The following is a 23,983-nucleotide window of genomic DNA, read 5'->3' as shown; positions in this document are numbered from 1 at the left end:
GTTGAGTGCTGAGCTGGAGCACCCCCACAATACCACCCTGAGAAGCATGTGAAAGCTCACCACAGCTACCAACTAACAGTTGTACTTGGCCCAGTTTGCACAACCATTGTAGGATGTACCTCAAGACATGAGGGGCAAACTACCTCAACCCTTACAGTTAAGGTTCAGTGGCCTCTTCTTGACCCATGGCCCGCCGAATGGGGTCTCAGAGTAGTGGTGGCTCCTCCGCTAGGGCGGAGGAGCGTCACACCCTGCCAGCAGCAGCAGCTACAAAACTTTAAAAATAAAACAATAATAAAGAATGTTTATTATCATTTTATTTTTATGGGGGTGGAACCATGGTAGATGACATGCAGGGAGGGGGACTGGTGTGCAGTCCCCTCAGTGCGCATGCGTGTTTGGCAGGCCTTCTAAGGGCGGTCAAACACACATACTCACTGAGCTGTCCCAACCGGAGCTCTTGCCAGGTTGGAAACAGAAGCACGGGCTCCCAGTCTGCCTGGGAGCACAAAGCCAGTGGGCTAAGGCCAATCTTGACGCTGCTCTCATGCTGCCAGCAGCATGAGAGCAGTGTTAGGAGTGGCCTCAGGGCAGGCTGGGACCCTGTGGCTGCCTGCAGTAGAGACCTGAAGAGGGGCAGTGAGGTGGTGCGGAGATGCGGCGGGGATAGAGGTAAGTTTTTTTTAATTATTTATTTTCTTTGTTCCTGCCCCCCACCCCTCTACTTTGCCCCCATGCCAGCTGCAATTGTCTGACAGTATGAAGCGATAAGTTAAAAAACCCTCGCTTTACCCTTTCTTTATTGTTTGTGTAGGAAGTTGGCTCTGTATATACTATCTCAAAGTGAGAGGTAGTGTGCACAGAGTCCAAGGGTTCCCCTTACAGGTTGATAGTGGGAAAATTAGATAATTTCTAATGCTCTATTTTGTGGTAGTGTGGTGGAGCAGTAGGCTTATCAGAGGGTAGTGTTAAGCATTTGTTGTACACACACAGGCAATAAATGAAGAACACACACTCAAAAACCTAACTCCAGGCCAATAGTTTTTATATAGAAAAATATATTTTCTTAATTTATTTTAGGACCACAAGATTCAAGATTTGAAGTACATACATAAAATGCAAGGTACTCCACACAGGTAAGTAAGGAACTTTGAATTAAAGCAGTAGTACACGCACAGCAGACCAGGGGGGTTTTGTAGAGCACTGGGGGACACACAAACAGGCACACAAAACACACCCTCGGCGGCACAGGCACGGGCGGGTGCAGTGTGCAAAGTTGGGGTCGGGTTTGCTATAGAAAGCAATCAATGGAGGGGCCAAGGGGTCACTTAGGCGATGCAGGCAGGGCACAGGGGGGCTTCTCGGGCCAGCCACTGACTGGGCTAGGAAGAGGGCCGCCTGCTGGTCACGCCTGCACTGGAGGTTGGTTCCTCTCGGTCCTGAGGGCTGCGGTTGCAGAGCTTGGTCCAGGCATCGGGTTCCTTGTTACCAGGCAGTCGCGGTCAGGGGGAGCCTCTGGATCCTCTCTGCAGGTGTTGCTGTGGAGGTGCAGGGGGGTCGTCTCAGGTTACTCACGTAATCGCAGTCACCTGGGAGTCCTCTCTGCAGTGTTTTTTCTCTGGAGCTCGAGCCGGGGCGTTGGATGCAGAGTGTGAAGTCTCACGCTTCCGGCAGGAAAAGTGAGTTCTTTAAAGGTTACTTCTTTGTTGCAAAGATGTTGCTGTTGTTGAACAGTGCCTCTTTTCTTGGGTGTTTCTTGGTCCTTTGGGTTCCGGGCAGTCCACTGAGGCTTCAGAGGTCCCTGGTCCTTGTGGGATGCGTCACTGTGCAGGTTCTTCGAGACTGGAGACAGGCCGGTAGGGCTGGGGCCAAATCAGTTGTCGTCTCTGTAGTCTCTGCAGGACTTTCAGGTCAGCAGTCCTTCTTCTTTGTGTAGGTTGCAGGAATCTGATTTTCTGGGTTCTGGGTCACCTCTAAATCCTAAATGTAGGGGTGTGTTTAGGTCAGGAGGGCAGTAGCCAATGGCTACTGTCCTGGAGGGTAGCTACACCCTCTTTGTGCCTCCTCCCTATTGGGGGAATCCTCCAAACTCAAGATGGAGGATTTCTAAAGGCAGGGGTCACCTCAGCTCAGGACACCTTAGGGGCTGTCCTGACTGGTGGGTGACTCCTCCTTGTTTTTCTCATTATCCTCTCCTGGCTTGCTGCCAAAAGTGGGGGAAGTGGCTGGAGGGGCGGGCATCTCCACTAGCTGGGATGCTCTGGGGTGCTGTAACAAAAGGCATGAGCCTTTGAGGCTCACTGCCAGGTGTTACAGTTCCTGCAAGTGGAGGTGAGAAGCACCTCCACCCAGTACAGGTTTTGTTCCTGGCCAGAAAGTGACAAAGGCATTCTCCCCATTGGCCTGAAACTCGTCTGGTTGTGGCAGGCTGGCAGAAACTGGTCAGCCTAGCACTAGAAATCGGACTGGTATTCAGGGGGCATCTCTAAGATCTCCTCTGGGTGAATTTTACAATAAATCCCACACTGGCATCAGTGTGCATTTATTGTGCTGAGAAGTTGGATATCAAACTTCCCAGATTTCAGTGTAGCCATTATGGAACTGTGGAGTTAGTGTTTGACAAACTCCCAGACCATATACTTTACAGCTACCCTGCACTTACAATGTCTAAGGTTTTGCTTAGAAACTGTAGGGGCATAGTGCTCATGCACATATGCCCTCACCTGTTGTATAGTGCACCCTGCCTTAGGGCTGTAAGGCCTGCTAGAGGGGTGACTTACCTATGCCACAGGCAGTGTGAGATGGGCATTGCACTCTGAGGGGAGTGCCATGTTGACTTGGTCATTTACTCCCCACCAGCACACACAAGCTGTGAGGCAGTGTACATGTGCTGAGTGAGGGGTCCCCAGGGTGGCATAAGTCATGCTGCAGCCCTTAGAGACCTTCCCTGGCATCAGGGCCCTTGGTACCAGGAGTACCATTGACAAGGGACTTATCTGTGTGCCAGGGATGTGCCAATTGTGGGAACAAAGGTACAGTTTAGGGAAAGAACACTGGTGCTGGGGCCTGGTTAGCAGGGTCCCTGCACACTTCCTATCATAACTGCCATCAACAAAAGGCAAAAAGTCAGGGGGTAACCATGCCAAGGAAGGCACTTCCTTACAGTTTGGAATACAAGAAGTACAATACAAACCATAATATATGTATATATACATGTTCGATGGCATGTGTAGCTGCAGATACACATGTTGTGCATTATTCCTGCCATCTAGTGTTGGGCTTGAAGTGTTACAAGTTGTTTTTCTTCAAAGAAGTGTTTTCGAGTCACAAGATTGGGTGACTCCTTCTCTTCGGTTCCTTTGCGCATGGGCATCGACTCCATTGTTAGATTGTTTTCTTTCCACCGTCGGGTTCGGACGTGTTTCCTCTCGCTCAGAGATTTCGATTCGGAAAACTTTGAAAAACTCTCTTTTCATCGGTATTGTATCGATCGGGTTTATAACTTCCATCGACACAGTGGTACTGTCGGGGAAGAACAACTTTACTCATCCCTAGGGGCACGTGCACCCAACTCTGGCCTATTTAGGATGACCCCGTGGAACCCTCATGTATCAGACTCCATTCCGGTTCTGTCCTCAGTGCCACGCAAAATACCCGTATACTGAACAGCAGCTGGTTTGCAATCTTTGCCTTTCCCCGTGTCACCGGGAAGAAAATTGCGAGGCCTGTCGATCCTTCCAATCGAAAAAGACTCTTCGAGACAGGAGGGCACGACGACTTGAAATGGCGTCGAGAAGCAGCAAACACCTTGACGTGGAGGAGGAAGAAATGATGCAAACAGTGGTCTCGGTCCGAGATTCCGAATCTGAACAGGAATCAGAAGAAGACAGACCGGTCACAGCAGGACAGCATGTGAGTACACCTGCCCCTGTACCCTCACAAAAGCAAAAACATAAGACCTTGGTTACGCCACTAACGGAAGGCCATGGCTCGGCCCCAAAAAAAACTACAGGTGACCAACTTACCAGTTCGGCACAGAAAAAGGCCACTCCTCCTAAAACATCGGAGGCAACAAAGAGCTCTGTGTCTGACTCCAGCAAACACCATTTTTTGGAGTCGAAAATTAGAAAATCACTTTCGGAGCCAAGATCATCGACAGCATCATCTTTTTCGATCCTGAAAAAGCCTGCTTCGGAGCCGAAAAGGCCAGCATACACAGAGGAGCATGGACTTTCAAAAAGACTTAAAGAAAGCCACAAAAACCCTGAAGAGGAGTATCAAGTACAACCAATACTTGAAGTTAAGGATGAAAGGCAGTCCAGAATCCATATCCATAAAGAAACAGGCAGAATTCAGACAGCACCTACTCTGAAACCAAAAAGAAAGCTAGCCTTTCAGGAGGAACTGGACACTATGCAGCCTCCAGCAAAAGTGCCAAAGCAGAAGGAGAAACCACCACCTCCTCAATCTTCTCCTCCTCATTCTCCTCCTCACTCTCCACACCTGCCTACCTCTCCTCCTACTAGTCCTACACCAGTGCAGACACCCACTCACTCTTTTGACTCACAACAGGACAATGTGGATCCATGGGACCTTTACGATCCAGATCCCATTCCTAGTAATGACCCAGACAGCTATTCCTTTAAACCTTCACCACCTGAGGATAGCAAGGTCTACAATCAAGTTATAGCTAGGGCTGCAGCATACTATTGGGTCACCATGCATACAGAACCCCTAGAAGAGGATTTCTTGTTTAACACCCTATCCTCAACATACTCTAAATATCAGTGCCTTCCCATGCTCCCGGGCATGTTAAAACACGCAGATCAAATATTTAGTGAACCTGTTAAGGCACGTATAATAACACCCAGGATTGAGAAAAAATATAAACCTCCACCCTCTGATCCTGATTACATTACCCATCAGGTACCTCCAGATTCTGTGGTCGTTAGCGCTGCCAGAAAAAGAGCAAACACTCAGTCATTAGGAGATACGCCCCCACCTGATAAGGAAATCAGGAAATTTGATGCTGCTGGGAAACGAGTGGCATCCTAAGCAGCAAATCAGTGGAGGATAGCCAACTCACAAGCACTGTTAGCTCGCTATGACAGAGCCCATTGGGAAGAGATGCAAGACATAATCCAGCATATCCCCAAAGAACACCAAATGAGGGCACAACAAGTAGTGGAAGAAGGGCAAGCCATTACTAATAATCAAATTCGATCTGCCCTAGATTCAGCAGACACTGCTGCTAGAAGTGTCAATACTGCAGTCACAATACGCAGGCATGCATGGCTCAGATCCTCTGGTTTTAAACCAGAAATACAGCAGGTAGTGTTAAACATGCCATCCAACAAAAAGCATCTTTTTGAGACAGAAGTTGACACAGCCATAGAAAAACTAAGAAAGGATTCAGATACGACAAAAGCAATGGGCGCACTATACTCCACCCCATACAGGAGATCCTTTCGGAAACCTCAGTTTCGAGGTGTGTTCAGACCACTGTCAACAGAGGCATCCACATCACAGGCAAAACCAACCTACCAACCACAATACCAACAAGGTGGTTTTAGAGGCACGTCTAGAGGACGTGCCCTAGAAATAGAGGGAAATTTCAAACCTCTAAGCAACCTCCACAGCACCCTAAACAGTGACTTTTCTCAATCCCTTCCACTCCACACATCTCCTGTGGGGGGAAGACTACAACCACACAAATTGGCAAAACATTACCACAGACAATTGGGTACTATCAATTATCCGCAATGGCTGTTGCCTAGAATTGATACACACTCCTCCAAATATACCACCAAGGTCACACAAACTATCCACAGAACACATCAGTCTGTAACAAGAAGAAGTCCAATCTCTACTACTCAAACAAGCAATGTAATTGGTACCACAATCTCAAATAGGGAAAGGAGTTTACTCACTATATTTTCTAATTCCCAATATTAGATATCAGGAACCTCAATCTTTACATCCTGTCAGAACATTTTCACATGGTACAGGATGTTATCCCACTACTCCAAAATCACGATTTCATGACAGCACTAGAACTCAAAGATGCGTATTTCCATATACCCATCCATCTTGCACACAGAAAATATCTCAGGTTTGTCATTCAAGGAAAGCACTATCAGTTCAAAGTGTTGCCCTTTGGGATAACAACAGCCCCAAGGGTATTCACAAAGTGCCTAGCGGTAGTCGCAGCCTACCTAAGAAGACAACATATACATGTCTTTTCATATCTAGACGATTGGCTAATAAAATCAAACAGTCATACGCAATGCCAAAATCATAAACTACCAAAAATCACATCTACAACCCACACTAATACAACAGTATTTGGGTGCAATACTGAATACTCAGCAAGCGCTAACATGTCCAACTACACGAAGGATACAAGCATTCCAAAATGTAATAACATAAATAAAAACAAATCAACGATACACTGTCAGATTTCTCATGAAGATTTTAGGAATGATGGCATCATGTATTGCAATTGTTCCACACGCAAGACTAAACATGCGGCCCTTACAACAGTGCCTTGCACAACAATGGTCACAGGCACACAGTCAACTTCACGATCTAGTGTTGATAGAACGCCAAACATGCATGTCCCTTCAGTGGTGGAATTCCACAAATGTAAGCAGAGGGCGGCCATTTCAAGACCCTGTTCCTCAGACCATAATTACAACAGATGCATCAATTATTGGTTGGGGAGCCCACCTAAACAATCACAACATTCAAGGGAAAGGGGATGCCAAACACAGACAGCTATATATAAATCACTTGGAGTTGTCTTCCTAGCACTCAAAGCCTTTCAACCTCTTCTCACACAGAAGAATGTCCTTATCAAAACAGACAACATGATAACCATGTAATACCTAAACAAACAGGGAGGGACACATTCATCCCAATTCTCCCTGCTAGCCCAGAAAATTTGGAAATGGGCAATCCACAACCAAATTCACCTGTTAGCACAATACATTCCAGGGATAGACAATCAATTAGCGGATATCCTCAGCAGAAATCACCAACAAACACACAAATGGGAGATACATCCTCAAGTACTTCAAAAATACTTTCAACAATGTGGAACACCAAGCATAGATCTGCTCACCACAAGCGAAAACACAAAATGCCAAAACTTCGCATCCAAACACCCACATCCCCTATCCAAGGACAATGCTCTTTGGATCAATTGGTCAGGGAGATTTGCTTACGCTTTTCCCCCTCTCCCACTCCTTCCGTTTCTAGTCAACAAGTTGCGACAAACTGCACTCAACATAATACTCATAGCACCAACATGGGCACGCCAACCGTGGTACACAAATATATTAGACCTGTCAGTAGTACCACACTCCATACTCCCAACCAGACCAAATCTGTTGACACAAAACAAAGGCCAAATCAGGCACCCAAATCACTCAATCTAGCAATCTGGCTCCTGAAGTCATAGAGTTTGGATATTTACAACTCCCATTAGAATGTATGGACGTTATTAAACAAGCAAGAAAACCCACTACCAGACAGTGCTATGCAAACAAATGGAAAAGATTTGTATATTACTGTCAATCTAAACATGTTGACCCTCTTACAGCATCAATACAAGACATTGTATGCTACTTACTTCATTTACAAAAATCACATTTAGCATTCTCTTCAATAAAAGTTCATCTTACTGCAATTTCAGCATATTTACAAAATATACAGCACAGCTCTTTATTTAGAGTTCCTATCATTAAAGCTTTCATAGAAGGTTTGAAATGTATCATTCCACCCAGAATACCACCAGTCCCTTCTTGGAATTTAAATATAGTGCTTACGCGACTTATGGGATCACCATTTGAGGCCATGCACTCTTGCCAAATGCAATTCTTAACATGTAAAGTTGTCTTCCTAGTAACAATTACTTTTTTAAGAAGAGTAAGTGAATTCCAACCCTTTACTATTGAAGAATTGTTCTTCCACGTACACAAGCATAAAGTGGTACTAAGAACAAACCCACCATTTCTTTCAAAGGTTATATCACCATTTCATATAAATCAAACAGTAGAACTGCCAGTCTTCTTCCCAAAGCCAGATTCTGTGGCAGAAAGAGATTTACATACATTAGACATCAAAAGAAACAACTCTTTGTAGTCTTCCAAAAACCTCATACAGGCAATCCCATATCAAAACAAGGTTTAGTAAGGATTGTAAGATGCATCCAAACATGCTACATTAAAGCCAAAAGACAACTCTTAGTTACTCCTAAAGCACATTCTGCAAGGAAAAAAGGTGCTACAATGGCTTTCTTAGGGAATATACCAATGGCTGAAATATGTAAAACAGCCACTTGGTCAACACCACATACATTCACTAAACACTACTGTGTAGATGTTTTATCACGACAACAAGCCGCAGTAGGCCAAGCAGTACTCAGAACATTATTTCAAATAACGTCAACTCCTACAGGCTAACCACAGCTATTTGTATGGGGGACAAACTGCTTTGTAGTCTATGCACAGCATGTGTATCTGCAGCTATACATGCCATTGAACGGAAAATGTCACTTACCCAGTGTACATCTGTTGGTGGCATGTTCCGCTGCAGATTCACATGCACTCTCCCACCTCCCCGGGAGCCTGTAGCCGTTTAAGTTACAAACATTTGTACATATGTATATATATCTTTGCATTAGAATGGACATCTCTCATCTTTCACCTATATACTCTATCACTCCTTCCTTACCCTCTGCGGGAAAACAATCTAACAATGGAGTCGATGCCCAGGCGCAATGGAACCAAAGAGGAGGAGTCACTCGATCGTGACTTCTTCGAAGAAAAACAACTTGTAACACTCCGAGCCCAACACTAGATGGCAGGAATAATGCACAGCATGTGAATCTGCAGCGGAAAATGCCACGAACAGATGTACAGTGGGTAAGTGACATTTTCCATATATAGGGTCACTGCCTTCATAAAATGATATCACACACACACACACACACACCCACACACATCATCTGAGCTGGTAGCCTCAGTGAAACACGTTTCAAAGACAACTCCATTATCATATTTGATTAGGTGTTCTTGTCAAGCTTCAAACTTGTATGGATGATTAGAGAATCAGAAGAGAGTTAGGACAAAGTAGCATTCTAAAACTCTAGTTAGCTCAGTTCTACAAAAATACTAGGGACATTGCACTCTTTGCTCAAGTGCATGATAGCACTCTACGTTTCAACTGCAAGACACAAGGGTCCTTCTGAAAGCTTGTAATTCCTTGTCTTGAAGACAGGTTGATTTCTTTCCGAAATCACTTTGCCAGCCTGCGATAGTCACTCAAAGCGAGGGAGGGTTTATCCACATAAAGCCCCAATTTGGATGTAAAAGCCTGCGGCATAAAAAACCTCCAATAACAGTAGCACAGAAGATGTAGAATAGGTTGGTCCATACTAAGGCTTGAAAACTCTAGTCCCAGAGTAGAGGCAAAAGTATCCAACAGAGAAGAATTGGCTCAAATACTAAAACAAAGGAAAAAAGGACTCAAAATTGAGCAAAAATTACAGGGATGAAAAGAAAATAATAGGTGACAGTGAACACATTGACAAAAGTACCTGAAAGTGTTTTGATGCAAAGATGCACTCTTCATCAGGATACAAACATGATAACCTAAAAGAAACAAAAGCAGCCGTGATGAATTAGGCTATGAACATAGGAATGTATGGGCAGTCAGTCATGATAGATTTGTATTTACATTTAGAGTATCTATCCCAACACAGGGTGCATACCGGATCCTTCCAGACACGCAAACATGGCGTAGTGCCTCCTACCACCTGCACCCCAAGCCCAGACAAAATGGCAGCATGCTGTCAAGCGGTACCAGAGACTTGATGAGGCACATCTCAAACATGCCAGACAACCCAGCATGAGCACAACAGAGACTGCGCCTCGTCCTCAGAGATCCAGCACAGTCAGTTGAACTGCAGACTGACCTGCACAGACGAGGAGATGTAATTGTGTAATAAATACAAACAGCCCTTTAGAGAAGGCTATATTTTGCAAACAGTGGTAGTCCCACTTGCTTAGATAAAACCATAATGTGATCCCAGAGCTGCAGAAACTTTCCTGGTAATTCTAGAAGGTGCCTTCAACTTGTGGGCCGACTAGCCCAATTCAGTAGAAGTTTCAAACCTTATAGAAAGCTAGGATATTTTGGCTGCCAGACAGCTGGGCAGTACTTGTCAACACATTGGACTTAACCTAATCACAACCTCAGATCTGAAGGTGGACCACAGACACAGTCGGACTAAATTTTCCTAACCTTACTATACTCACAAATGTATTAACAGATCTCTCGCAACATGTCGGAAGATAAGCCTTTTCAAAGAACAGTCAAGGAGCAATGTTTATTATGTGTTTATCTGTGGTAAACCAGTGCCCCTACATTTCAACACATCATAACACAAAAAAAGAAAACATCAATGTTAACATTTACTCCGTCAATTCCTCTACTTCAGCCCTTGATACGGAAATTAAAATCTCATTAGTCACGATGCTGTCACGTAACACTGGCTTCAAGTGTTGTCACTTTTTAAACAAAACAAATCTAAAAAATGTCGCACAGGGCAAAATCAATTGAAGGTGCAATGGACAAATACATTGCGGGATTGCTTCCACCCTTATTCATAAACTTGGATATTTGTATGTTGGTAAAAAATATTTTACCACCTTTTTGCTTTCTGGGTGGCAAATATCTCCTAGAAAAGATACATGGGCTAATTGTTTTTAAAAACCTAAAGGCTCCTAAACGTAGGCGCGCCGCCCTTGGGTGAAAGGGCATCTGACAGAAAAGTGTGGAAAGCAATTACTGGATCTTTGTCCTGAGCTAATAAGTCCCTCCAGATCAAAGTTGGGTCACCGCAAAAAGAAATAGAATCATGTGAATCCTACAAAGATATTTTAAAAAGACACAGAGAACTCTTAATGAATACTTGAGTAGCTCCCAGTTCCTCTCTAATGTGCCACGGCAAGATTGTCTTTGATATTTAAAGACTCAATGTACACAGTTATAGAAGGCTATGTCAGAGAATATGTCAATTTAATTTACATAATACACAGCACCATTCCAATCCAAGATTACAGGGTTGTCAGCCCAAAAGGAATTTGTACTTCATAAAGGCCATCAGTGACAATATATTCATCTTTTCTACTGCTTGACTCCGGTTTTGAGGAAGTACTGCCCCTTTACTTTACTTGGTGGTAATCGAATAGGAGGGTGGTTTCTCAGTAGCGTCTCAGTAGTTTGTATTATCAATTACAACAATTATCAGGGTTTGGTGAGTTCCTTCGGGCGCCTGGGCCCTGGTGCCACTGTACTTCCTGCACCAAGAGAAGCTACTCCACTGTGGTGTCTGCCATTTATAATCAAGTAATTACTGCACTCTGCTCCCTACATGAGACTTGGAATATATGGCAAATCATCCTTTCCTATAACGGCGCAGTGTTAGTGAATTATGTGTTAGTATAAGTGCTACAGTGCTATTTATATAATAACTAAAACCAAACTGTGGTTCAAAGCTTGAGGTCTCTGATAAACACCTATAACAATAGGTATTGTGAGCCTACTGAATTTTTCAAAAGTCAATCCATATTTTCAAATTCAATGTCTACGTTTTGACCCCAAAACAACAATATTAATTCAGGTGGTTCATCATCAGGACAGAATACTGAAATTGGAAGCACCTAAAATACAATACAGAAAGCATGTATCAGTACTTTGCCCTCCATCTAATCTAGCTTTTAACCACAGTTTGGTTTTAGTTTTATGTAAATAGCGCTGTAGCACTTATACTAACACATAATTCACTTACACTGCGCCGTTATACAGGAGCATCTTAATTACTTTACTTTAAATTGTGGATTTTAAGTTTCCAAAAAATGTGAACTATTATTTACGAACTTCAGCGGTACAGAAAGTTCTTTATGGTACAACCACTGTCATGGAAGTTTATTCCTATTCTTCCCCTGGAGGAACCAAAAATCTTTGTTTTATTATTGACTTACCCAGGGCCCAGGGTACTGGGTTGCCCCATTTTTTCAAGACATCTTCGAGAAAAGCAGTCCAAATTAGACCTTTTGGCAGAACGGCACTCCCTCTGAGGGATTCCAATTGTAGGTCCAGAAGTGTCTAATTTTAGGGTGTCACAGACCCAGTATATATTCCCAAATGTGCCTTTGAAGCGGAAGATAACTTCTAAGAATGGTGCACCATTTCTGCTTTCAACCCAGTCCAGTCTGCCAGAAGATCTGTGGGGCGTTATCAGTCCTTTATGAGAGGTCAGACCACTAGCCTTTGAAGTGTAATGGAAAGCCCCTCCACTCTTCCTGCCCAGGAAGACCCATCAGTATGCAGATGAATGCAGATGCAGCTGAGTGTTCCGTGTTTATGGCTGTCTGGGTGGAATGAACAAGGGGAGCGGTCATCCACAGCACAGACCGGACGTGGATTGGAGACAGGCTGTAAGGTACAGAGAGCAGTAAGTGCAGAGAAATGCCTACTTTCTAATAGTGGTATTTCTAAAATAGTAATGTTAAATCCAACTTCACCAGTAAGCAGGATTTCCCATTACCATTTCAACCATACCAAACATGACAATGCCACTCGCCCTCAGTACAGAAATTACCACTAAAAGGAATATAAGGGAATTCCCAATGCAGGTCCATGAGAGGAGCAGGCTTCATAATAGCGAAAAATTACTTTGGGTGTTTTTCACTACCAGGACATGTAAAATTTACACATACATGTCCTGCCTTTTACTTACATAGTACCCTGCCCTGTGGGCTACCTAGGGCCTACCTTAGGGATGACTTATATGTAATAAAAGAGAAGTGTAAGGCTTGGCAAGTAGTTTTAAATGTCTAGTCGAAGTGACAGTGAAACTGCACACACAGGCCTTGCAATGGCAGGCCTGAGACATAGTTAAGGGGCTACTTATGTGGGTGGCACAATCAGTGCTGCAGGCCCACTAGTAGTATTTAATTTACATGCCCCGGACACATGTAGTGCACTTTACTAGGGACTTAATAGTAAATTAAATATGCCGGTTGGGTATGAGTTAATGTAACCAAGTTTAGGGGAGAGAGCACAAGCACTTTAGTACTGGTCAGCAGTGGTAAAGTGCTCTGAGTCCTAAAACCAGCAAAAACGAGATCAGAAAAATGGAGGGAGGCAGGCAAAAAGTTGAGCGAAGACCCTCCTAAGGCTGTCAGGTCTAACACTCCATAATTGGTTTTGACCTCACCATGGATGGCTGGACCCGCTGGGCTGCAGGATCTCAATAGTTGGAGCTGTAAAAATGGTGTACGCACCCTTAGCCAGATTATCCAGGAATTCCCAATTATGTCCAAATATGTGGGTGATATATGGAACTCATTTACCACATATAGGGGGTCATTCTGACCCTGGCGGTAATTACCGCCATGGCGGAGGTCGGTGTACCGCCGACTTCCCGCTGCCCTTGAGAATCCTCCATTCCGCCGCCATGGGGATTCTGACACCCCCTACCGCCATCCTGTTCCTGGCGGGTCTCCCGCCAGGAACAGGATGGCGGTAGGGGGTGCCGCGGGGCCCCTGGGGGCCCCTGCAGTGCCCATGCCAATGGCATGGGCACTGCAGGGGCCCCCGTAAGAGGGCCCCACAAAGAATTTCAGTGTCTGCTTTGCAGACACTGAAATTCGCGACGGGTGCAACTGCACCCGTCGCACCTTCCCACTCCGCCGGCTCCATTCTGAGCCGGCGTCCTCGTGGGAAGGGTGTTTCCCGCTGGGCTGGCGGGAGGACTTTCGGCGGTCGCCCGCCAGCCCAGTGGGAAAGCCAGAATGACCGCCGCGGTCTTTCGGCGGGAACCGCTTGGCGGGCGGCGACCGCAGTCCGCCGCGGTCAGAATCACCCCCATAGTTATTTACCATTCAACCATCCAATAAGCTAGCAATACCATAGACTCTTCTGACACTGATGACCTTTCTCATTGTGGCAGATGTGGATGTCCACCTCACTATTGGTAGCAAAGATGTGTATCTTCCACAATGGAAATCTACAATTCCACCCACTTGTGCAGAATGCCTATGTGAAGTATACTATACAACTTTGTATGAAAAATTTATATACAGAGTCTGAGGTGCTATGAATGTGTTTGAAATAATATGGCTACTTTGCATAGACATAACTTAAACCCTGAAAGGTCTCTACGACACAGCACATAAGCTATTCCAATTGTGACTATACATCACTAAATGAAGTGTTACAGAAGGGAACCAATTGTCTTGTCCGGGGAATGTATGCACAATTCCTATCTAATATAATTCTTAGGTATCTTGGGTCCCCCTTCTATAAAACACAGCACTAATTTACACCCCCATTATTTCTCCATTTCTCCTCTTGTGACCCCTTCAACGTGGCCCCTCTTTGGTTTGTTGGTCCCTGGTTGAGCAGAGCTTGATTGTAGGGAAACAATATTTGTGATGCAACTGATGGGTACTGACAATTTCATGACATTAAATGATAATTTATTCAATTTTTACCATGTGATTGATTCTTCCTGTGCTGAATTTCGTACCTTATGATAACTCGATGAGGGATGTGTTAAAGTGACTTTGCTATGGATTGGTGTTGTAATATCCATTTACTGCTCAAACCCTTGACATGTTATGTTTCTTATGGAAGCTTAATGAAGAATTATTAATTATTTGAGAGTTTTGTCACTAGACTGTATTAATTGAATAGTCGGTGCCCCATTGTTTTTCGGAGGAAATGTTAAAGCAATACTGGCAGTATTCAAACAAAATACAATTGGGGCAGGACACACTTTTGTTTTAGACCTGCTTTTGACTGATTAAGAAGAGGAATTATCTTATTTGTCAAGTTATTTTTTGATCCAGGTATCGTAATCTAGAATGCAGAAGTGTGCCTACGGTCTCCACCTCATCCATTTAGACAAGAAAAACTAATGTTCAACCCAGTCAAAGACAAATGAAAAATAGATGAGACGGTGTAGAGTGGTTGCTTTTGTATAAAAAAAACATGTTACGCGCTTTCATCTGCAAGATACTGATAATATTGTTTGTCCCACAGCCAGATGTGAACTACGTTTGGTATCTGAGGGGTAGCCCCTCATTCGCCACCTACATCGGCAGGAAATACAGGTCAAACTTTGTAAATAATTGGGCCACCACATCCATCAAAGCAATGAAAGGTTTGATGCAATGGACTGACCCATATCACAAGTCGAGATTGCACCTAAAAGCAATTAGTCATTGAACAATGATTTTAGAGCTGTGATTCAGAAACCAATAGAATACTTAGATATTCCTGAGACACCCATTCGGGTCATGACTAATGAGGATTTGCTTTGGCCTTCCTTTTTAATTTTTTTTGTCTGGGCAAATAATAAGTACTCTAAATACATTAAAAATGACCCTGGATGATTTTCCTGGATTGGAGGGAGGAGAAGCCACAACTCGCCTGCTGCATGTACGCCTGCTTACTCATTTCAAAACACAATGTGTGTTAGGGCCCAATGGCTATTGGCCCCCTAGAGGAGAGGCCATTGCTTGTTGTCTGCCGCTGCATGCCTTCTTGTGCACTGCGGAGCTCAACATGCCTCCGGGCAAGACACAGGAGACGCAAGAGAAAGAGTCAGAGGGGAAGGTTTTGGGAAGTTAGACTGCACAAACCTGAGCCTTAAGTCTTCAGCCATCCTGAGCAGTGAACCTTGGGGGTGCCCCATGAGGTAAAGTGGAAGGTAATGAGCTAACAAGGGAATCATTTAAAAACATGTTTTATATACTCTTTTTGGTTATTTGTTCCAATAGGTGGCATTCCAATCTAGAATTAAACATAACCTAGTTGAATTCACAATTTGTGACACAGATAAATGAGAAAGAAGGAAGAGCAAAAAACACTGAAATCAGACGCATATTAAAGCAAATTTAGAAAAACATTATTTGCATTGAATGAAGTTGCAAAGGGTACAGATCATAAAGTTCCATAACAACATTAATTTTGTGAACCCCAGTTAAACAATTATATAAATCAGAGCTTATTGTCTGAGAAGTCCACTCCAAATAATGGTAATCCATCACAGACCATGAATCAATATGATAATGAAGATGCAAAAATTGTATTTGGATAGTGTCAGACTTGGCGTCGACGTTTGGGTCTCAATTGTCCTAATTACATAAGACCATCCTCAGGACAATTACATTTTTGCATGTGTTATTTCTTTTTCCAAGTTTTTTGCTCTATTAAAAAAAAACACATGCAAAGACGCCATCCGGAGTGATTTTTTCCACCAGGTTCAATTGAAAGTTCTGCTGCCTTTATCGGAGAAAAAGTTTTTATGCAGGGTCTCTGTCACATTTCCTAAAATCTGATTGTCTTGGTGATGGTCTTGCTTACTTAGTATAATTTCCTTATGTCAATGTCAAGATGAGTCTTCTACATTATTCAAATCATGTAGTAGGGCCAATTGTGCTGAGTACATGGAGGGTGTATCACTGCTGTAAGTAATATTCGACACACCACGTGCCAGGACAAGGATAGCAGTGGACAAAACTACAGAATGTGCAGACTTTAACAACGTGGAGTCTGCCATCTCCAACAAGTGTCCGAAATTGCTAGTTTTTCACCATATAATTTAGCAGGAGACCAATACCAGTTATGTAAAATCCTAATGTAGTGAAGTTTCACATAAGTCTCTGTCATGTCTGGAGAGTAGGACAGTTCAGTTCTTTTCTGTGTATTCCTGTCCTATCAAATAAGACCAGAATAAAGGTGTTTACTTCAAAACTTCCATTGAATGTACATGAGTCAATAGTAGTGAACATCGTGCTGAAATCAGACCCTTACAATCATTCAGGTTCAGTTGGTAAAGGAGAGGAGAAACAGGTAAAAAGCCTGGAGCTGAACCTATTACTTGTCTAATACAGTGAATAAGTTGGTGTATTTCTACATCTGAGAAGTTGGAACATCATGGTCAAGGATTAGATCATTAAAAGATCATTCATTGTGTGTATACTCCGTAATTCCTATATTTGCTGTTTGAAAGAGTGTTCCCTTATTAACATCTCTGCATAATGCCAAAGTGGTGCTATAACATGTACATCAGCATGAACTTTCAGAAGTTTGTGAGAACTGATCCAAGCCTCTAATAAAGGGTAGGCAGAACAAAGGTAGGATTTAGTTGGGGGCCAAACAGACAGCTAAACCACTGCATCTCCTAGGTACGTTCCTTCAAAAGAAACACCAGTTTTTGGTGATAGTTAATTGATAACAGACCGCCCAGTTAAGAGAGTTGATGAGCTAAGTGATCTAAAACCATATTGAGTAATATATGTCCCCCTTCTGCTGTGGCTGCATATAATTTAGATGCTTTATTCCGAGGTCTCTTACCTGTTCAAACAAAGGCCTCAATAGCGTTGCCCATACTTCAAAGGATTTTTAGGAGAGACAGGAAGGGGGAGCATTTTTAGTAAATAAAGGTATTAAGACAGCAGTGGTTTCTCCGTGAAGGCAGGGGAGCGTCGCACCCCTGCCCACTGCCCGTCGCAGGTGACAAACATAAAATGGCAATGAAATCAGTTCATTGCCATTTTGTCTTTTCACCCGATTTGAGCGCTGCAGTGCCCTGGGACCTGAGGTAAAAGACATGGGGGCATGACCTTTGTTGCCAACTGGACACAGAGGACTGGAGCAGTGGCTGGCTGGATTCTCCAAAGTGCGATGACACTTTGGCCAGCCAAAGTGACATGCACACTTTGAAGCTCTCCACTCAGCTTTCTCAAGACAGCTGGGTAGAAACCAAGCACAGGCCTCAGGAGCCTAAAGACGTGTCCAGCCAGCCTGCTCCATCCAATCAAGGCACTTCTCTCATGCTGGTTAACAGCATGAGAGCAGTGCCTGGACTAGTCAAGGGAGCACCACAGCAGACTGCAGAACACCAAGAAGGACATTTTCTTTTTATTTAACATGGGGTTTTGGAGGGAGGGGTTGTTTTATTATGGGCTTTTGGAGGGAGGGGGAATTTTATCTTGGGCTTTTGAGGGAGGTGGTGTTTTATTAAGGGCTTTGGAGGGAGGGGGTGTTTTAGTTTCTTTTTTGGGAAATGGTGGAGCACTTTGCTCGCCCCACCACTTTTTCAGGTTACCAGCCGCCCTGTAACTAGATGCTGTCACAATCTTTACAATTTTTACACATCCCCACTATGAATATTCCAAAGCGGACCAACACGGGAAATCATGGGGTTCCTATTAAAAAGTACAGTTAAGTATATACTGCAGTAGTGCTATTACTAAAGAGCATAATTTCACTTTCTTCCCAATTGATTTTACAGTGAGAGAACTTGGCAAAGGAATTATAATGAGGTATGACCTCTGGGACAGAAATGTCAGGTTGTTTAAGGGAGTGTTCAATATTACGGCATATAGCATAATTGTGACAGGACCTGCTGGGGTGTCAGTTTCCTTAATATCTACTGATTGACAATGGCTGCTGCTAATGGTTCCAGTGCTAAGAGGAATAGGAGAGGGGAAAGAGGACAGCCTTCCCTCATCCCTATAAAATATTGTCATCATTCAGAATAATTTTCACAGGACCACCTGGGGTGTCAATTCCCTTAATATCTACTGATTGACGTATGGCTACTGCTGAAGCGTAAACATGATTAATAAAAATTCACTACTAAAACAAAAAGAAATAACATATGTTTAAAATGTGAAATACTGACAATGTGTGTGTTGGAAAAACTTAGTTGTGGAAAACATGAGCACTCTGGTGGCTGCCATAAATCCAGTTTGACATAATAATAAAATAACTGTTTAATGAAATGTATTTTGTGTGTGCATAATTAAATGTACTGAAAAATAATTAAAATGTACTAAAAGAATTAATTGTTTGAAAATTATGTAATGTTTATTTTGCTATGTTTTAGCATTCATTTTAAAAAGGACTCATGTTAGAAATGCAGCTGCAGTGTTTAAAATGCTAACGTGAAATTATTTTTCGAAACTCACTGCAGAATGTTATGTTCCAGAGCTGTAACATCCTGTCTGGCTTCCTGAAGATAATATGTACTCATGAAACAAAGACTTATTGACTTTATGAATAGGCTTGTGTGTAATCTGCAACATTTGTATTTTGCTGCGGAAACTTGTGACAGCATTGAGAAAGGATGAACAAATGGAGAATGCAGAAAATGAAGAAAGGTTACAGCTGAGAACGTGGAGAAGAGTTAATTGGTTTTGACCTAAAACACTGCATAGACTGACCAATAGAGTTTTAGCTAATTGCTTTTTAGGAGTTTAATATAACAGAATTAGGTGATGTAAGTTAAGTTCTTTTCTGTTCCTGGCTGTGTTCAGATATGCTTTTATTTCTGTTTGTTTAATAATGTCTTGTGTTTCAGATTTCTGTCAGTGACAGTTCAGATGCATTAAGGTCAAACATTAATGAAATGTTCCCTTTTATTTTACTGTCCAATAAAGATGACCAGAAGACACTCCACTGATGAAGATATCGCTGCCTGCTGATCCAATCAGGAGATGTATAACCAAAATGTTTCCTGCAGATTTTTATGTTCTCTCTTTTAGAAAGCCAACCGCTATTTTTGGGTAGTGCCAGAGTCAGATGTTTTCCTAGTTAATTTTTGTCTTCTTTTCTTTTTGCATGAAGCCCAAACATGCTTATCAAATTAGAGTAATAGGTAAGGATGCCACATTCTAAATGTGACTGTTCTATATAAATTGATTGTAAACATTTCATCTGTGAATACCTAAATGTATACTGTAACAATCATTCATTTGTTATTGTTATTATTCTGCATAGTGGTTTAATGATTTGGTCAGCCTGTGTCATTCATGTACTTTCATCATTTGGTTTTGCGTTTGGCTTACATGATGTTAGCGTTGTGAATGTAAAGGGCAATAAATGTTTGAACTTAACTAAACTGGTGGGGTGATACATGGCCACATGGGTCATGGTGCGTATCAGTTACTGACTCCAATATGAAACGTGATGTTTATTGACTTGATTTCATTGTTGTTAACCATTTCAGTCCTATCTGAGTCTAAAGATCCATGTCGACCTCTAAGGGTAATTGATGGTTACCCTATACGTGTAACTTTATAAATAAATTATCAAAAGAAATATATGGCTAGACACACCTACAAATTTTGCAGCAGAGGATGGTTACGTCTCAATAGGAGGGTTGGTTATATGTCATTTAGAATGAATTGAGAGATTTGGTTTTACCAGTGCTTGTTGAAAATTTTAAATGTGTTTTTTCCAATGCTTGTTTGGATGAAATGTAGTTTTGCTGGTGCTTGTTGGAGATGTTTCCATTGTTTATAGTGTGATTTGTGACTGAGTTAGGATTTGCACTTGCACTGCTTTAGAAAATCGCAGGTGAATTGTGATTTTAGAGAGAATTAGGGAGTTTGCGTACTCCAATGTAGTTGGTTAGGGAGTGTGCATTCTCTTAAGGGTGTATGTAGGGAAGTCGTCGTACTTCAATTGTGTGTGGCTCTTTGTGTTAAAAAATTGCAAACGTGGTTGTTGGTATACGGACCGTGTGTGGTCTAAGACTCCGGAGTATTGTACAAGTGTATGAAACACTTGGTTGTTGTTTTTGTAACTTGTCTGTTTAGTAGGTCAATCAGGCGTGGTTGACAAATAGTTTTCCTAAGTGTGTGTTAAGAGGGAATGCTAGTTTGACCGATATTGGTGATTCCTGAGTGCACAAGGAGGATCTAGTGTAAGTCAGGGGTAAAATTTGCTGGTCAAATTTTACTTGCGAGTCAGAGAAAGCTGAAGTTGAACGAGTAGTTGTCAGAGCTAAAAGCCACAATCGAAAATTCTGTGAGACTTCCAAAGTGATTGTATGCCCTCTTGTAGTAAACAAACAGGGTGGTCTGTTGATTTTTCTTTAGTGCTCGCAATATTTCACATTAGTTTTTGTGAGATTCGAGTTTTGGAGGACAAGCCACAAGACTTTGTCAGCCGCTGTGGGTGTAAGTGTGACATCCCTTAGGTCCGCCCTGGGATAGGTCGATTGGAGAATGGGAGCCGTGAACAGATTGATGGACAACCGTGGAGGGCTACTGGTTGAGAGAGGCAAGCGAAAAGGATTTTTAAGTTGAATTACTTCCTGTTTTGAATTTAAATTGTAGTTTTAAGCCTGATTAAGTAAAAATTTAAATTTTCAAAGCATTAAAGAGTGCTCTTAAGGGAGATGATTTTATTCCAATTATAGTAGGAGAAATTGCCCCACCAGTAGGTACACCTGCATATATTGCAATTGAAGAGAAAGGTACCACCGCATGTATTTGGTTGAAACAATGCTGCAAAACTACAGCGCACGAAGGGAGCCCTAGCGTTTCCTGCCTATGGAACTTTTAATACGAGAATTTTAGAAAATACGAGAAGAGTGCTGTACGAATTAAAACCTCCTCAGAGACAAGCACAATTTGAAGCTTTAGCCATTTGGGAGTTAGTGGCCAGACAACAAGAGAAATTAAAATTTGAAAGAAGAATGAGAAAAGTTGAGAAGACATTATAAGAGGCAAGATGGAACAATGAGAAAAGATTTTGGAGAACTGAAACTTTAGAGGGAATTGGAAAATTTCCTGAAATTACACAAGAGGAGGAGAGCAGTGTCAGGCAAAGTCCAAGAAGAAGGGTCCTTACTCTTCTGAAGAAGATGAGTCGAAGTCAGATGAGGCTAGGAAATCTTTGACTTATGATGACTCAGATGATGATGAATTTATAATGCAGTTATTGAGAAGTCGTCCTCCACCATATGCTGCACAAGCGGCAAGTCCAAGTACTCATACTGGTCCAAGTGCTCCAGCACCAGTTGTAGTAACACAGTCAAGTACAGGTTGTAACTGCTGCTGCTATCACAGTTACTCAGCACCTATGACTCAGGTCGATCTATCTGTAGTCTAACCTACAATCCTTGTTGTAAGTTCTGCACCAGGTATGACAGTACCAGTGGTGCAATCATCACAGATTTGCCATGGTACACACCTGTAACTAAGTCACAGTCAAATTCTTCAAGGCTGTCAGGTCAGAATCCAGGAGTAATTTACTTGAGAAATCAGAATGTTCAATCAAGTCCAGAAGCATTAACAATGACTGTTACTATTGGTCCTGTTGTATCGTCGTTTGCCCAGGGGAAAATGAGAGCAATGTACAGAATATTTTTAATTCAAATGCAGAGATGGAGAGACTCAATGTTACTGCAGGAGGTATATCTCCAATGAATTAGACTTTTGATAAGACAGGTCCACTGATTGACTTCTTAAATTATTCCAGGACTTCACAGAATTTGGGAAAGTCAGATTTGAATTCAAATTCATTTCTGATGACTCCAGAGACTCCATGTGTTACTGAATAAAATTGTTTCATTACAAGGTTTGACAGCTCAGCAGTTAACAGACTCGTTAGAAAAAATGAGTGGAGCAAAAACAAATGATGAAGAGGGAAATTCATTGAACCTGGGAAGACTTAAATTAGAAATAAATGAAATGTTTGAGGGACACGTGAATTAAATAGGATTGATTGATACAATGAAGAAGAGTTGCACTTCATATGTAAAAATGTTATTAACAGAGTGTTAGACTTTTCATCCTTGGCGTGGTCTCCCTTAACTTTTTTGCCTCTGTTCCTTGGGTTGTTGATGTGTGCTGGACTCTGATTGTGATGTTTTTGTTACTCTGGGCACTTAACCACTGCTAACCAGTGCTAAAGTGCAAGTACTCCTTTACAAAATGTGTATGTAATTGGCTTATCCATGATTGGCATATTTGATTTACTAGATTTACTAGTAAGTCCCTAATAGAGTGCACTAGAGGTGCCAGGGCCTGCAAATCAAATGCTACTAGTGGGACTGCAGCACTGGTTGTGCCACCCACCCAAGTAGCTCTGTATTAATGTCTCAGACCTGCCACTGCAGTGTCTGTGTGGGCTGTTTTAACTGTAAATTCGACTTGGCAAGTGTACCCACTTGCCAGGCCTGAACCTTCCCTTTTCTTACATGTCAGATACCCATAAGGTAGGCCCTAGGTAGTCCCAAGGGCAGGGTGCAGTGTATGGTTAAAGTAGGACATACAGTAATGTGTTTTATATGTCCTGATAGTGAAATATTGCTAAATTAGTTTTTCACTGTTGCAAGGCCTGTACCTCTCATAGGTTAACATGGGGGCTACCTTTAAATCTGATTAAAGTGTAGATTCCTTTTGGGAGAAGATGGACATGTGGAGTTTGGGGTCTCTGAGCTCACAATTTAAAAATACATATTTTAGTAAAGTTGATTTTAAGATTGTGTGTTTGAAAATGCCACTTTTAGAAAGAGAGCATTTTCTTGCTTATACCATTTCTGCGACTCTGCTTGTTTGTGGATCCCCTGTCTAGGTCAGTTTGACAGTTAGGCTGGTTGCAACTCACACTAGACAGTGACAAAAAGGGAGCTGGGGTGTAGTCTGCCTTTCCTGATGAGCCATCTGTGCTAGGAGGGAGGGGAGGATTGGTCACTCACACCTGAAAGGGCTCTGCCTGCCCTCACACAATGCAGTCTCCAACCCCCTGGTGAGTGTCTGGGGCCTGGCCTGGGCAAGGCAGGATTTCACCTTCTATAGAGACTTTAGATTGAAGTAGGCCTACTTCAAATGAGAAATTGGGTATAAGAAGGGCACCCAAAACCACAGACTTTAGAACACTCTGGAAACCAAGAGGAACCTCTGCCTGGAGAAGAGCTGAAGAGCTGAGGAAGAAGAGCTGCCCTGCCTGTGACTGTGCTTTGTGGAGCTATCCTGCAATTGCTGCTTCTGCCAGAGTAAGAGGGCAAAGACTGGACTTTGTGTGCCTTCCATCCTGAGAAGAAATCTCCAAGGGCTTGATTTAGAGCTTGCCTCCTGTTGTTTGAAGTCACAGGGACAGCAAA

The 23,983-nt window shown here is 42.8% G+C and overlaps 1 protein-coding gene across 6 annotated transcripts in view; it reads right to left on the bottom strand.

Annotated features, from left to right (window-relative positions):
* Nucleotides 1–23,983, bottom strand: part of LOC138265485 (UDP-GalNAc:beta-1,3-N-acetylgalactosaminyltransferase 1-like) — an 85,630-nt gene that overhangs the window by 40,870 nt on the left and 20,777 nt on the right. For 4 of the 6 annotated variants that reach the window (XM_069213240.1, XM_069213238.1, XM_069213239.1 and 1 more), the window contains exon 2: nt 9,602–9,656. The gene's annotated coding sequence lies outside the window, so the exon portion shown is untranslated. Of the gene's footprint in view, nt 1–8,011; nt 8,090–9,601; nt 9,657–23,983 lie in introns of all 6 variants that reach the window. The other 2 variants (XM_069213241.1, XM_069213243.1) reach the window with 1 other exon arrangement.

This window comes from Pleurodeles waltl, chromosome 11 (genome assembly GCF_031143425.1).
Source record: "Pleurodeles waltl isolate 20211129_DDA chromosome 11, aPleWal1.hap1.20221129, whole genome shotgun sequence".
Taxonomy (NCBI): Eukaryota; Metazoa; Chordata; class Amphibia; order Caudata; family Salamandridae; genus Pleurodeles; species Pleurodeles waltl.
This window is presented reverse-complemented; position numbering and strand designations above follow the sequence as displayed.